This window comes from Spermophilus citellus, assembly GCF_964194105.1.
Source record: "Spermophilus citellus genome assembly, chromosome: 8".
Taxonomy (NCBI): Eukaryota; Metazoa; Chordata; class Mammalia; order Rodentia; family Sciuridae; genus Spermophilus; species Spermophilus citellus.
This window is the reverse complement of record NC_138189.1, coordinates 43,298,597-43,312,730: the sequence shown is the minus strand read 5'-3', so window position 1 is coordinate 43,312,730 and position 14,134 is coordinate 43,298,597. Positions and strand designations below refer to the sequence as shown.

The window sequence follows — 14,134 nt, the reverse complement described above, 5'->3', positions numbered from 1 at the left end:
GTGAAAAGTCAGCACAGATTCTTATTTTCACTATAAAAAGTAAAATAAAAAAAGTACACAGGGGAACTGAACTGTTTTTTTCCTTCTTTCCAGGGATGTGACACACATAAGTTCTCTGTCAGTACTAAACTAAACAATGTAGTAAACCAAAGCTGACACACGACCAGTAAAGCTGTCTACTGCCTCCTCCTCATGCTGAGCTAGACCAGTGAACACCATCTTGGCAGGAGATTGTGACAGGAAGAAGAAATTGCAGAGTCTTTACCTACCCTAATTAAAAAACCAAACAACTGGCTTACACAGAAAGGGTTTTAAGCCAACATGCACAACACACCTGACATGCCATGATGCAGGGTCGCTTCAGCCTGTTCCAGCACACAGCAGACATTCTCTGGCTGCTGAAACAGGTGCACCAACATGAAAAGCATTTTTATCTTTACAGCACTAATGACTAAAAAGCACATAGCATATAATACTTTGATCTTTAGGTGGATAATCATGGAAGTTCCAAGATCATATCCACTAAGTTTGCCTGAGTATTCATCTATAAAAATATTTTTCAAAAATAATGCTTGAAAGAGACTTCTAGAAACAGTGGGACTATATCAGGACCAACAGAAGACAGTGTTACAAGGTCCAGGTATGTTAAGACTGGGAGTTGACTTTCACACATAGCTTTCAGGTAAAGGACATCTCTCTTGGTTGACCCCACAGCCAGCACAAGCTGTGATCAGAGGAGACACAGAAATCGCAGGACAGGCAGCTGGCTCCAGTAGCTCCCTAGATAAATACTCCCAAACAAAAACCCCATTGAGGGTGAAGGACTGAAACTATGTCCCATGTAAAAAAGAGCAGTGAGTGCACAAAGGACTCATGCAAAGCCTGCTGGGAAGAGGAGGGTTCATGGTTGTGGTTATGCACACCAACATGTACCAGGGAAGGGCTCCCAGGTGGAATGGCTGACCTGGGCCTGATCAGAGGGGCCTGACCCAAGCACCTGAGAGGTGACTAGGTGGGGAGGGGAAGAACACTAATACAAAACGGCTTCTCAGGAGAAGTGGGTCCAAAGGTCCGGTCATGTTGTTTCTGACCTGTCAATACTTAACACAAACCAAGGGCTGCAGAACAGAGTCTTTCTGAGATGGACTCTTCTGTCGTCATTAGCTGTAGTCTCTCTGAGTCTGTCAGACTGGTGACATCCAGAATGTTCCTGTTCATTGCCTGGAGGTGGGACCTAGTGCCTCAGATTGTTCTGGGAAGCTGGCATAGAGGATGATTTGCACAATGAAGTCACCACTAAGCCACTGCTTAAGTCCAGTCCCCGGCCTTCCTTTTCTGTAATGTAGTTGTGAAAGCCGCCCTGTTAAATCCAGGAATCCGCTCCAGCAGCTGTTCTTCAATATATTTTTCCACCAGAGAAATATATTCGTTAAAAATGGGCGTGTAGATGAGTTTATTCTCTTCTGTATCTTCAAACTCCTGGTAGTACCTGTCCATGAAGTTTCTCTGTAATAACTGCAACTCGTCATCCGTGATCATGTCCTCTAGATATCCAACCACAGCATCAAATTCTGCATCGGATGCAGAGGAGAAGGACAGCGCGGAGCTCTCCTCCTCTAGGGCGTCCATCGCCGCGGCGCCGCATCCACCTGCGCGGGCCCAGCCTCCGTCCTGCTCCGCGGAGCCCACACCCGCATCGAGGGCATGGCGGCCCGCCAGCCGGGAGGAGGCCTCGCCGCCCAGGCCGCAGGCAGCCCACGGCCCAGCCGGCTCAGCGCTCACGCGCGAGGCCCGGCCTCCGGCTCCTGGCTGCGGCCTCGCGCCAGCCGGGCCTCCTTACCCAGCGAGGCCGCTCCGCCGCCGCCGCCTCGGGTCCAGACGTCGGTTACCCGCTCTGTTTTATTCTTGAGAAATACTCCATTTTATGAAAATTGCACATATTTTTTATGCCTTCTCTTATGGATGGACATTCAAACGTTTTCATTTGGGAGCTACTTTGAAAAAAGCTGCTATAACTATTCTTGTACAGTCTTTGTGCACAGGTACTTTCATTTCTCTTGGGTAAATTCCTTCTACTTCCTAGGAGTAGAACGGCGAGGTTATAGGCTGATGAATGTTTAATTCTATAAGAAACTGAGCATAAGACTTGAGTAGACACTAAATATGTTAATGCCAATTAGCACACAAAAAAAGATACAGCTTTACTAATCATTAAGGAAATGCAATTAAAACTATGATGAGATACTAAAATAGTTAATGGGTCCCAACATCCCAAACATTTCAGCCAACTCTTCTGTCCAAGAATAGGGGAGGGGGCCTGAATGATGGACGAGACAGACCCGAGCAAGAGAAGGCTAACCAAGAGTTTAACGCTTTTCCAGTACCCGTTTAGCATTGAGTTAGACCAACAGTCTTGGTACTTTATCAATACCTGATTAGCACAGATACTAACCAATAACCAGTCTTTTTCAAGACCAGATTAGCATAGATATTGATCAATGCCCTTACCCAGTAGCTATATAAACCCCCAGACTACTACATGTTAAGTGGCAATCTGCTATAAGATCCCCTCTCACCTGACGGAAGTTCTATCTCTTTTCTTCTATCTCTTTTCATCTCTTTTCTTCTACTCCTTTCAATCTTCACTCGATAGTAGTGGAGGAGAATCTGGCTTGCCAGTTGTGACTCTCTGAGTCATGCCAGAAGACATCCCCTGCTGTGATTGGCAGCTAACATGAAAACAGACTTGCTCAGCTGCCGAGATACAGACCCCACCCACCAGCAGAAGTGGAGAAAATCAAGTTTCATCTCAAACTTCAGTTTTACTTATTTACTTTTAATTTTTTAATTTGTTCTTTTTAGTTACATAGGACAGTAGAATGGGGCTGGGGATGTGGCTCAAGCGGTAGCACGATCGCCTGGCATGCGTGAGACCCGGGTTCGATCCTCAGCACCACATACAAAGATGTGTGTCCGCCGAGAACTAAAAAATAAATATTAAAAATTCTCTCTCTCTCTCTCTCTCTCTCTCTCCTCTCTCACTCTCTCTTTAAAAAAAAAAAAAGGACAGTAGAATGTATTTTGACATATATACGTGGATTATAACTTCCCATTTTTGAGATTGTACATGAAATGGAGTTACACTGGTCACGGATTCATATGTGAACATAGGAAAGTTAAGCCCAAATCATTCTACTGTCTTTCCCATTCCCATCCCCCCTTCCTTACCCCCACTCTGCCCTGTACAATCTGATGAACCCCCCCCACCTCTCCTCAACCCCCCTATCTATTGTGATTCAGGAAAATGCCATTATTTCATTCCTATTTATGTCTGAGTAATATTTCATTGTGTATATGAATCACAGTTTCTTTATCATTCATCTGTTGAAGGGCACCTCAGTTGGTTCCATAGCTTAGATATTGTGAATTGAGCTGCTATAAATATTGAGGTGGCCGCTTCACTGTAGTATGCTGACTTTAAGTCCATTGGGTATAAACTGAGGAGTGGGATAACTGAATCAAATGGTGGTTCCATTCCAAGTTTTCCAAGGAATCTTCATACTGTTTGCAGAGTGGTTACATCAATTTGCAGTCCCACCAGCAATATATGAGTGCACCTTTCCCCCCACATCCTCACCAACATTTATTGTTCTTGATAATTGCCGTTTTTGACTAGAGTGAGATGAAATCTCAGTGTAGTTTTAATTTGCATTTCTCTAATTGCTAGAGATGTTGAACAGTTTTTTCATATTTGTTGACCAACTGTATTTCTTCTTCTGTGGAGTGTCTATTCAGTTCCATTGCCCATTTGTTGACTGAGTTTTTTTTTTGGGGGGGGGTTTAAGTTTTTTGAGTTCTTTGTATATCCTGGAGGTTATGCTCTATCTGAGGTACAGGAGGCAAAGATTTTTCTCCCATTCTCTTCATGTTCTTGATTGTTTCCTTTGCTATGAAGAAGCTTTTTAGTTTGATAATATCCCATTTGTTGATTCTTGATTTTACTTCTTTGTGCTTCAGGAGTCTTGTTGAGGAATTCAGTTCATAAGATGACGTGATGGAGATTTGGGTCTATCTTTTTTTTCTAGTGGGCGCAGGGTCTCTGGTCTAATGCCTAAGTCCTTGATCTCCTTTGAGTTGAGTTTTGTGCAAAGTGAGAGATAGGGGTTTAATTTCATTTTGCTGCATATGGATTTCCAGTTTTCCCAGCACCATTTGTTGAAGAGGCTATCTTTTCTCCAATGTATGTTTATGGCACCTTTGTCTAGTATGAGATAACTGTATTTACGTGGGTTTGTCTCTGGGTCTTCTATTGTGTACCGTAGGTCTTCATGTCTGTTTTGGTGCCAATACCATGCCAATTTTGTTACTATAGCTCTGTGGTATAATTAAGGTGTGGTATTGTGATGCCTCCTGCTTTGCTTTTCTCACTAAGAATTGCTTTGGCTATTCTGGGCTTCTTATTTTTCCAAATGAATTTCACGACTACTTTTTCTATTTCTATGAAGAACATCATCAGAACCGTAATAGAAATTGCATTAATTCTATAGAGCACTTTTGGTAGTATAGCCATTTTGACAATATTAATTCTGCCTATCCAAGAACCTGGGATATCTTTACATCTTCTAAGTTCTTCAATTTCTTTCTTCAGAGTTCTATAGTTTTAATTGTAGAGGTATTTCACCTCTTTTGTCAGATTGGTTCCCAAATAATTTTTTTTGAGGTATTGTGAATGGGGACAGTTTCCCTAATTTCTATTTCAGTTGATTCATCATGGATGCATAGGAACGCAATTGATTCATGTTAATTTTATATCCTGCTACTTTGCTGAATTCATTTATTTATGAATTCTAGAAGTTTTCTAGTGGAGTTTTTTGGGTCTTCTAAATATAGAATCATGTCAGCAAATAGTGATAGTTTGAGTTCTTCTTTTTCTATTAGTGACCCTTTAATTTCTTTCATCTGTCTAACTGCTCTGGCTAGAATTTCTAGGACTATGTTGAATAGAAGTGGTGAAAGAGGGCATCCTTGTCTTGTTCCCGTTTTTAGAGGGAATGCTTTCGATATTTCTCCCCTTAGAATGATGCTGGCCTTAGGTTTAGCATAGATACCTTTAACAATGTTGAGGTATGTTCCCACTATATCTGGTCAAACTTCAGTTTTAATACCACCTCACATCCATTAGGAGAGCCATTATGAAAAATACAGAAAATATTGTTGTTGGTGAGGATGTACAGAATCAGAACCCTTGCACCCTGATGGAGGGGATGTAAAACGGTACAGTTGCTGCTGAAAAGAATATGGCAGTTTCCCAAAAAGTTAAAAATAAAATTACCATATGATCCAGCAAGTCTACTTCTGGGCAGAGACATAAAACAAATGAATGCAAATAATAACTTTTTACAAGTTATTACAAATAAATTTTAACAAGCAGGCAAATTGGCGGATACAGAATCCATGAATAGGGCTTGATGGTGTTTCTATGTATGATTTCAAGTCTGAAATCTGGTTTTCCTTTCTCAATTTTTTTTCCATTTATACAAAATAGACCTGGTGAAGCTCCAAACAAATTTCACAGCTAGAAGCAAGGTGTTAAACTGAACCAGCTGTGTGGATGCCCACGTACTGCTGAGGTAGCCATGGGCAGCTTGTTCTCTACTGAAAACTTCCGTGTGGACTCCTCACCCGCTCTTTGTTCATTTCCTTACTCAGAGACTCCCAGAGAACTCCGCAGAATGCTCCAAACAGTTTGTGATTCACGATTGAATAATCTGGTCAGTGTTTTCAAATACAAGGACAAAAATCAACAAGAACAAGGCAATCAGGGTGCAGGTACCACACCCTGGGTCCTGCCAGGGAAAAGGAAGGAAAAGGAAGAAGAGTGTGATCCTTGAGAACAGAGGGCTCAAAGGCAAACTCCTCCAAATAAGGAGAAAAGGGGCCTTGGATTTGTTGTGCTGTGGGGAGCAGGTGTCACAGCCTCTATTGTCTGTCCCAAACAGCCCCACAAGGGTGATCAAGAATGAGGAACTAAGAGTAAGGAGGCTGTATTTCAAGTTCTGGTCCAGCAGTCATGAAGAATGGGTACCGGGACCACATCTCCAGGGTTCATTTACTTCTGCAAGACCTGGCATTTGAGAACAGATTGTAACAGAGAGACAGACCACAGCTGAGTTATTCAGGTTTCTGCCCAGGAGTCGTGACTGCGTTGCTGGCTGCTTCCGACCAGGTGGTGGAATTAGGCTTCTGTCTGCATGAAGTCAGTTTTGTGGGCAGATATGTCACAGTCACTGGGCAGTGTCTTCTGAGTCCATTCTCGAGTAGCAACTGGCAGAAGCAGCAGTGACAACTTTTAGCGGCTCTCAGTAGACAACAGCACCTGAACAGCGACACTATCTCCTTTTCCTTCTCTAAGGCCCCATCCTGATGGTAGGAGACAGCAGGCATGATCTGAACCATGGTACTCCAGTCTCGGCTGGATATGAAATTACATTGTAAAGTACGTGAAAAACCTACAGCCAGGCACGGTGGCGCATGCCTGTAATCCCAGCGACTCAGGAGCCTATGGCAGGAGGATCACAAGCTCAAAGCCAGCCTCAGCAACTTAGCAAGACCCTGTCTCAAAATAAATAAAGTAAAATGGGCTGAGAATGTGGCTCCTTGGTTAGGCATACCCCTGGATTTAATCCCCAGTCCCCGCCCCCAAAAACCCCTGCATAATTACTTCCTTCCCCTCTACCTTCACATGCTAGTAGGAGGACAGAATTTCTGTTACTCCATCTCCTATGTCCCCCAGTCTCTCTCTCTTTTTTTTTTTTTTTTTTTTTGGTACTGGGGATTGAACTCGGGTCACTTAACCACTGAGCCACAATCCTTTTTTTGTGTGTGTGTTTTTTATTTAGAGACAGGGTCTCATTGAGTTGCTTAAGGCCTCACTAAGTTGCTAGGCTGGCTTTGAACTCACAATCCTCCTGCCTCAGCCTCCTGAGCACTCCTGGGATTACAGGTATATGCCTCTGCACCAGGCTCCCCCAGCCTCTTATCCAGTGGAACTTCCGGAAACACATATGTGTAAAAGATGTACTATAATCTGGAGCTCAAAGGTGGCTTATCTAAAGCCATCAGTTCTTTGGGATGGACACCACCAGAGTCTGGCTCAAAGGTGGAAATTCACCACCTCCACATAATTTATACCATCCCTCTGCACAGAAAACATTTCTTAGCCAAACTACAGGTTTTGGTAATCCATAGCTTAATGATGCTATTAATTTTCTTTTGTATTTTCACCTTTAAGCTGCAGAGGCAAATGATCCATGCCTGCAGCTCCTTCACCATAGCACGGTTCTCTCCTGAACTCCCCAGATCACACCATGCTACTCATATTCCACTTCTGAGTCACCAATAACCTCTGAATCCCCAGTACAAGTCTTGCTCAGGTGGCATTTGTCTTGACATCCCACTCTACAGTCACCTAATGGAAGACGCCGCTAATCGGATGTCATTAGTTAAATTTTTCTGTTTTCTTGATACCATGTCTTCCTGGATGATTTGAACCCTCTACATACTCTTTTTCCCCTCTATTGTAAATCTTTAAAGTAAAGCCAATATCGATTCCTCGTCAGTTGAATGGCAATACGGTTTTTTTCTAAGAGAAACAACCGTCATTTGATTTTCCATTCTCTCATTCTCCGTACTGGGCTTAGCTTTTTAAAAACTCCTTTGTTTCTTTCTTTGAATGTCCCTTAAGCTTGTTATCACCACCCTAACCCAGACTCTCATCTACACATGGCTGGCTTGCTGAAATATCCTGTTATTCAGTCAATCGGCCTCTGCTTACCCTCAACATTACCACCAGGTCGATCAGTACAGCCCTCTTACATTAAGGACTTCCTTCCTGTGAAACATTTGGTGACTTTCCATTATTCACTGAATAAATTTCTATCAGAGACTGGCATCCACGGTCCCCACAATCTGGCCTGCTTTGCCTATCCAAGCTTCTAGATTCTATGCCTGCCAGCCCCCTCACAAACTGCTCACCCTGGACACATGGGTGTCCTTGCTATCCCAAAATATCCAGGATATGTCTCAACACTATCACTCCTTTGTTTTCAATGAACAGCACAGAAAGCCCTTGGTTTCCAAAGAACCTTCCACTCCACGTTCCCACTACCACTGAGATTTGTGAAGCATTCCCAACAGAGAGAGCAGTAGCACATGCAGAATCCCCATACAGAGCCTCACTCTTGGGCAACAAGCAGATTCCACCAGGAACGGTTGCTCCAATCAAACCAGAAAGCATGTGACACAATCAAACCAGAAAGCATGTGACAGTCAGGGAGTGGCAAGGCAAGGAGTGAAGAGTTCTCTGTGTTTGTGATGCTGGCATTGAACATTTTTCCATTACAGAGGGTGAAGGAGGAGGAGGAGGAGGAGGAAGGACAAAGGAGGGTTTTTTTCCTTTTCTACAGCTTAGTGAAAGTACAAATAGAACCTGAGCACCACAGATGGAATGCATTCAAGTCTTTTCAGTAAAGTAGCTCAACAGATAAATACCTCTGCTGGATGTTTGAATTGCGGATGAGTAAACTGATCTGCTTCTTTATTTTCAGCTTCTCAAAGGCAACTGTTCACAAGCACATCTCCCTCATACTTGCCTGAAGGATAAATGGCTATTAATTTTCCATGTTCTTAAGGTAAAAATCTAGGGCTCAAGGATGAAAGGAGAGGCCTGATACAGGGCTGTGAACCTGCTCACCAGCACAGGAGGTACAGCTGAGCAGATCACCCAAGACCCTTCCCTTTGGGGAGCACTCTTCCCTGGGCCAATTCTAGGGACCCAAAGCTCCTGATCAGATGATAAAAATTATAGATAGGTAAAACAACAGTCCCCAACCTGCACCCTCTCGAAGGCTCTCTTGGATTTCTATTCTCCCATCTCTTTCCACTTTGTTCAAGTACTTCTTGAAAACTCAGCTCTGATCTCCTTTGTTAGAATTTGAGAACGAAGTACAGAATCATCCCTCATTTAGCTGCAAAGAAACATCATCTTATTGCCTATTAATTTTTTAAAAATATTTTTAGTCGTAGATGAATATAACACCTTTATTTTATTTATTTATTTTCATGTGGTGCTGAATATTGAACCCAGTGCCTCATACAATCTAGGCAAGTGCTCTACCACTGAGCTACAACCCCAGCCCCATGACTCCCTATTAATCTGTTTTCTAGCAGTGGGAACAGTCTTCCTTGGATCAGCCATACTCCAGGCCCTGATGGATCTTACCAGTTTCAGTCCTGCCTCTATTATGTGTCTCATCAACATAGGCAGTCTATAACCTAAAAGACGTGATTTATTTTATATATTGGTTTGTAAAGTCAATTGCTGAAATGCCAACAGTCTTTTCTTTTTTTATTTAATTTTTTTAAATATTTATTTATTTATTTTTAGTTCTCGGCGGACACAACATCTTTGTTTGTATGTGGAGCTGAGGATCGAACCCGGGCCGCACGCATGCCAGGCGAGCGCGCTACCACTTGAGCCACATCCCCAGCCCAACAGTCTTTTCTTATGGTAACTCTGTGACAAATGATCACCGGGTTCTTGAGCTCACTTTCATGACCTCACGTCACTGTTGCAGCAGGAAAGGGACCCATGTCTTTCTGTATTCTGAATCCTACTGATTTAAAGGCAGGCAGGGAATGACGGTTCTGGCTTTTTCAGTGTGTCTCCAGGATGCCTGTGTGTATATTCAACCATATGTAGACATGGATAACGTCCTCAACCCTTTCTCCCTTTTTTTCTTCTTAATATAAATCAAGTATAGATTCAGTAATCCCATTTCTGGGTATAGAGCCAAAGGTTTTAGAATCAGTATGACAAAAATGTATCTGCACTCTCATGTTTACAGCAGTATTTTTTTAATATTTATTTTTAAGTTTTAGGTGGACACAATATCTTTATTTTACATTGATGTGGTGCTGAGGATCGAACCCAGTGCCTGGTGCATGCTAGGCGAGCGCTCTACCACTGAGCCACAAACCCAGCCCCCATACAGCAGTATTAATCCCAATAGCAAAGTTAAGAATGAATCTGGGAGCTCGAGTTGTGGCTCAGCGGTAGAGCGCTTATCTGGGTAAGACCCTGGTGAGAGACCCTGGGTTTGATCCTCAGCACTCATCCTCAGCACCACATATAAATAAAGAAAATAAAAGACCCATTGACAACTAAAAAAAAAAATTCTTAATAAAATAAAAGAATGAACTTGTTCATCAATAGATGAATAGATAAAGAGAAAAGTCACACAAACACACACACACACACACACACAAAATGGAATACCATTCAGCTTCAAAAAAGAAGGAGGAGGAGGAGGAGGAGGAGGAGGAGGAGGAGGAGGAGGAGGAAGAAGAAGAAATCCTGCCATTTGCCATGGTATGGATGAAACTGGAGGACATTATGCTATGTGAATTTAAGCCAGGGACAGAAAGACAAATACCGTATTTTCTCACTCCTGAGTGGAATCTAAAACAGTCAAACTCAAGCAGAGGACAGAATGTTAGTTATCAGAGGCTGGAGGGAAATTGGTCAGAAGTTGCGGAGTTTCATTAGACCAGAGGAATAAATGGTAAATATTGGAGGTGATGGACATGTTAACTAAATTATTTGTATACATATATTATAGCATCAATTTGTACTCACAAATTATAATTTGTCAATATCCAATTTTTTACAGGTTAGATAGAATACACATTGTCCCACACATTGCTGTTTTCCCTCTCATGGAGATCACTGCGCACTGTACCATGTAGGTCTGCCGTGTTCTTTTTAATAATTCTATGGATATAGTGGTTTACTTTTTAAGAAAAATTCAAATAATTTAAAATATATTAGTAATTTCCTAAATTGTGCAATGAAGGTAAATTTTAAATTTCCTCTTCTTATTATATAAGCACTAAATGACAATCACCAAATAAAAATCTGTTGAGTATTGGACTCCAGAACTACAAGATTTATGGCTGAAGACAAAATACTGTTATTTGAAGACCTTTTTCTCTGTCCTAAAGAAAAAAAAAAGGTTGAATTATATTTAGCATGTGATTTTGCATTCTCCCTTTCTTAATTTTTTACAACTAACGTGTTTTTTGTTATTTACAGTAGAATGTATTTTGACATTTCATACATAAATAGAGTATAACTTCTCACTCTTCTGGTTGAACATGATGTGGAGTTATAGCGGTTGTAAAATCATATATGCACATAGGTTAATAATGTCTGATTCAGCTGGGGATATAGCTCAGCTGTGGAGTGCTTGCCTCACATGTACAAGGCCCTGGGTTCAATCCCTAGCACCACAAAAAAAAAAAGTATGATTCATTCTATTATCATTCCTACCACCAAACTTCCTCCTCTTCCTTCACTCCCCCCTGTTTAATCCAAAGTACCTCTATTCTTCCCTAGCCCCAGCCCCCATTGTGAAGGACCATCTGCATATCAGAGAGAACATTCAGCCTATGGTTCTTTGGGATTGGTTTATTTTACCTAGCATGATAGTCTCCAGTTCCATCCATTTACCAGCAAATGCCATAATTTCATTCTTCTTTAAGACTTCATTCTTCTTTAAGACTAAGTAATATTCCATTGTGTGCATGCATACCACAATTTCTTTATCCACTCATCTGTTGAAGGGCACTTCAGTTGGTTCCATGATTTAGCTATTGTGAATTAAGCTGCTATAAACATTGAAGTGGCTACATCACTGTAGTATGCTGATTTTAAGTCCATTGGGTATAAACTTAGGAATGAGATAACTGGGTCAAATAGTGGCTCCATTCCAAGTTTTCTTAGGAATCTCCATACTGCTTTCCAGAGTGGTTGTACCACTTTGTAGTCCCACCTACAACGTATGAGTGTACCTTTTTCCCCACATCCTCGCCAACATTTATTATTACTTGTATTCTTGATTATTGCCATTCTGACTGGAGTGAGATGGAACCCCAGGGTGGATTTCATTTGTATTTCTTTAATTGCTAGTGATATTGAACATTTTTTCATATGTTTGTTGACCGATCCTATTTCTTCTTCTGAGAAGGGTCTATTCAGTTCCTTTGCCCATGTATTGATTGGGTTATTTGGTTTTTTTGTTGTTCAGTTTCTTGAGTTCTTTATATATCCTAGAGATTAATGCTGTATCTGAGGTGCAAGTGGTAAAGATTTAGCTAAGGTTTTATATTACCTGTTTTCCCCATATTACTACATTGGCTTCTCTACCATCACTTTAATCACTTGCTTAATACACCACTGAATAAATGTTTCTTAATTTACTATCTGTTCATCTGCTGTTGTCCATTCAGGATCTATCCATTGTATGTATTTTTAAATATACCATTTCAACAATTTTGGACTACTTCCTAAAGATAAAGTCATAAAACTAGAAAAATTAGGTTAAAAGGAATAAATATGGTTACAGTTCAGAATGGAAACTGCTTTTCAAACTACATTAATTTTCCTTTCCATTAGAGGTGCATTTGTCTTCACTGTCTCCATCGAAACTCTTTGCTTGCTGATTGAATATGTAATATATTAAATTTCTATTTTTTTATTTCTTTGTTTTTAAGGTCAACATCTCTTCTAGATGATTGTCAATTCAATTTTATTTTATTTTTATTTTTGGTAAATTGTCTATTGATGTTCACTGACCTTCCATCTCGGGAAGTCATGGTTTCTACAGAAATGGGAGAGCTTTATTCATCCTGAAGTTATTTCCTAGGGCATCTAGCACTGAGATTCTGGGACCCTGTTAGTAGAGTACTTAAGTACTATAAGCACTGTACCTGCTGCTCACCTGTGCACTGCAGAGAGGCCACGCGGCAAAGAACATGGGCTTATCACCAGTCAGCGTGGGCTCAAAATCCAGGCTGCTTCTTACCGTGTCTTAGTGAGTAATGTGCCCTTAAGGCAAGGTACTTAACTCTCTAGGCTTCTATTTCCTCACTTTAATGAGCACCATGATGATAACTGGTATCATCATTACCAATGGTCAGTGGCTGTCTGGATGAAATGACACGGCACCTGGCACATAGTAAGTGCTTAGTAAATGTGAGCTGTTAGCCTTCTGGTAGGTGAGCTCTGGGACGGCAGGGGTTCCTGTCTTGTCTGGGCTGTGTCAGTGCCCAGCAGATAGGAGATCCTCAGTGGACATTCTTTAAATGACTAGCCTAGAAACATGACCAAAAGCAGGGATGTGACTCCAAAGTGTCTGCGATCTGTGCCTTTCATTTTCCCATGCAGTTGAAGGAAAAGACATGGGTAAGAATAAACATGGCAGACAGCAACACAATTCACCTCAACTTCCTTACCACAGGGAAACAAGCACTTCTCAGGAGTCTCGAAGAATGGCCAGGGCTGACCTCTGGGTGGAGATTCTTTCTTTGCACTTGACCTCAAAGCTCAGCCCTGTGCTGAGGTTCTCCCTAGATCTGTCTGTGAGAGTAAATACAAGGAGTACTCTGACCCAAACTGCACTCAGAATTTAACCAGAAGAGCAATTTGTGGGAACCTTTTATCTATTCTCCATTTATCTTCGCCTGAGAAACTCTCTAGAACAGTTTTGATCCGGTTTAATGAGGTACAATTTACACACAGTAAAATTCACACTTGCTAAGCATACTGCTTGGACACAGGCCCAGCCATGTCACCACAACCATAATCAAGGAAGAGAACATTTCCATCACCCCCAAAAGTCCTCTCATACCTCTTTGCAATGGATCCCTCCTCACGTCCCCAACCTTTGGCAACCCTGATCTGATTTCTACCCCTACAGTTTTCTCTGTCCCAAATGTCACATGTAAGTGGCATCACACAGCACATGACCTTTTGTGCCTGGCTTCTTTAGAGATCCCTCCATGATGCTGCCTGCGTTAGTAGTTCACTCCCTTCTGTTTCTCAGTGTATAACTATTTAAACAATTTTAAATTATCCTTTTTACCTCCAAAAGTGCATGTCTGTTTCTTCCTAGTCTCAAAAGTTCTATGACAGTCAGACTGACTGTGAGATAAGCACAACTTTTATAACTCAGAAAACCTGAGTAACAGGAGGATACTGTGGCTGTGTAACTTGCTGAAGTACATATTGCCATAT

General features: G+C 41.6%; 1 pseudogene across 1 annotated transcript; it reads right to left on the bottom strand.

Annotated features, from left to right (window-relative positions):
- Window positions 1-1,234: 1,234 nt before the first annotated feature.
- On the bottom strand, window positions 1,235-1,632 carry LOC308655002 (ADP-ribosylation factor-like protein 2-binding protein; annotated as a pseudogene). The gene has a single exon. The product of its transcript is annotated as an ADP-ribosylation factor-like protein 2-binding protein (transcript).
- Window positions 1,633-14,134: the final 12,502 nt, after the last annotated feature.